This window comes from Carassius carassius, chromosome 1 (genome assembly GCF_963082965.1).
Source record: "Carassius carassius chromosome 1, fCarCar2.1, whole genome shotgun sequence".
NCBI lineage: Eukaryota > Metazoa > Chordata > Actinopteri > Cypriniformes > Cyprinidae > Carassius > Carassius carassius.
In genome coordinates this window covers 8660001-8662500 of record NC_081755.1, presented here as the reverse complement: position 1 = coordinate 8662500, position 2500 = coordinate 8660001, and the positions used below count along the sequence as shown (strand labels likewise).

Below are 2500 nucleotides of genomic sequence, written 5' to 3'. Positions count from 1 at the left end.
TCTTGCGTTTGCTAGATGCAGGAGCATCTGAGGGCTTGTTGGGGTGTGTTTTTTTTTTTCTTTTATTGCTGTATGGGAGCAAGTGGGCCCCAGTTCAAATCCCAGATGAGCCCGCTTTGCAGCTCCTTGTTTTGAGTAGTGTCTGTGTACATGGTGGCTTGTTGGTCTAGGGGTATGATTCTTGCTTTGGGTGTGAGAGGTCCCGGGTTCAAATCCTGGACGAGCCCACATTGAGCATATGGCTGAGAAGTATCAGTCAATTCTGCCTTCTTTCGGTCAATAGTACTCCTGCATGTTTTCGTGCTGATTTCTCCCTGTTCGTAGTTCCTCATCTGCAATTTAAACTTTGTACAACACTTCGCTCTTTGGGTTCCTGCACTTTCACTGAAAGGTGGGGGTGTGTCTAAGATGGTTCAGATCGGCTGCCATGCAGTGTAGCCGTTTGCGGTTGACTGGAGGCTCGTGTCCTTTGCTTTGATGTTTTTCTCAATATTGGTTTACAAGGTTCAGAGAGCGTTACACTGAACATTTAAAGGTCCCAGGTTCGATCCTGGGTTTACTCAGAGTGGAGCCGTGAATGCTTTTCGGACACCATTCTGATGCTTGCTGGTTAGTTGCTTTTCGCAGAACCTCCTTTAATGTTTTCTACACTTCAAACAGATATGCAGACACTGTTGGTTCCATGGTGTAACGGTTAGCACTCTGGACTCTGAATCCAGTGATCCAAGTTCAACTCTTGGTGGAACCTTGGGGTCTGTCTGGCTGTGCTTGGCAAGGAGGAGCTTTGGGGTATGTCACAACTTTCTCTGTGGCAGTGTGTCTTAAAATGTATTGCTACAGTGGCCTCCTTTAACCATGGCCTCCAAACAATCTAGAACTCACATAAAACTGAGCTGGAACTAAATTGAGAACACCGATGTCACCTGACCCTCTTTGGAGAAGCAGTACAGACCTCAGACAGCTTCTCATCAGCAAGATTTGCGTGGCAGTGCCACAATGTAGACTTCTGCTGTTAAATTCAGCTCTTGTGTTTTGTCGTTGATATTTTAATCAACATTATTCTACAAAGTTAGGCCAAGCTAGAGCTGGTAGGTAAAAATTGAGTTGCTCAGAAATCTGGTCAGTGCATCTGGTCAGAGCTCTATTTCTGCCCTTGTCAGCTAAGAGGCAGGATATTGGAGCGACCGTAGCATCGAACAGAGTGAAATACATGGCAAAGTGGCCTCCACTGAGCAGCAACTTGTGGCTCGTTGGTCTAGGGGTATGATTCTCGCTTAGGGTGCGAGAGGTCCTGGGTTCAAATCCCGGACGAGCCCTCTTCTGTCTTTGCAGCATCTTTTCTTGAGCAGTTTCAGTCCATTCTGCATTCCCGGGTCAATCATACGCCACTGTCAATTAAGACTAAAGCTGCTTCTGCATGTTTTCATGCCCACTTCTCTTCTGCTCTTCTTAGTTCTTAATCTGCAGTTTAAACTTTGACTTTTCATTTTTCCAAAAATTGGTTTAGGAATGCAGCCCAAGCAGTGGAGATATGGCAAAAAATAGATTCTTGGATCGCTTTACGGCCCTGTGAGCCTTCATCTTGCGTTTGCTAGATGCAGGAGCATCTGAGGGCTTGTTGGTGTTGGGGTGTGTTTTTTTTTTCTTTTATTGCTGTATGGGAGCAAGTGGGCCCCAGTTCAAATCCCAGATGAGCCCGCTTTGCAGCTCCTTGTTTTGAGTAGTGTCTGTGTACATGGTGGCTTGTTGGTCTAGGGGTATGATTATTGCTTTGGGTGTGAGAGGTCCCGGGTTCAAATCCTGGACGAGCCCACATTGAGCATATTGCTGAGAAGTATCAGTCAATTCTACCTTCTTTCGGTCAATAGTACTCCTGCATGTTTTCGTGCTGATTTCTCCCTGTTCGTAGTTCCTCATCTGCAATTTAAACTTTGTACAACACTTCGCTCTTTGGGTTCCCGCACTTTCACTGAAAGGTGGGGGTGTGTCTAAGATGGTTCAGATCGGCTGCCATGCAGTGTAGCCGTTTGCGGTTGACTGGAGGCTCGTGTCCTTTGCTTTGATGTTTTTCTCAATATTGGTTTACAAGGTTCAGAGAGCGTTACACTGAACATTTAAAGATCCCAGGTTCGATCCTGGGTTTACTCAGAGTGGAGCCGTGAATGCTTTTGGACACCATTCTGATGCTTGCTGGTTAGTTGCTTTTCGCAGATGCTCCTTGAATGTTTTCTACACTTCAAACAGATGTGCAGACACTGTTGGTTCCATGGTGTAATGGTTAGCACTCTGGACTCTGAATCCAGTGATCCGAGTTCAACTCTTGGTGGAACCTTGGGGTCTGTCTGGCTGTGCTTGGCAAGGAGGAGCTTTGGGGTATGTCACAACTTTCTCTGTGGCAGTGTGTCTTAAAATGTATTGCTACAGTGGCCTCCTTTAACCATGGCCTCCAAACAATCTAGAACTCACATAAAACTGAGCTGGAACTAAATTGAGAAGACCG

The 2500-nt window shown here is 46.1% G+C and overlaps 2 non-coding genes across 2 annotated transcripts; both read left to right on the top strand.

The window, feature by feature from the left end:
* The first annotated feature begins 676 nt into the window (after positions 1 to 676).
* On the top strand, positions 677 to 748 carry trnaq-cug (transfer RNA glutamine (anticodon CUG)). The gene has a single exon. It is a non-coding gene; the product is annotated as a tRNA-Gln (tRNA).
* Positions 749 to 1244: 496 nt separating this feature from the next.
* Positions 1245 to 1316, top strand: trnap-agg (transfer RNA proline (anticodon AGG)). The gene has a single exon. It is a non-coding gene; the product is annotated as a tRNA-Pro (tRNA).
* Positions 1317 to 2500: the final 1184 nt, after the last annotated feature.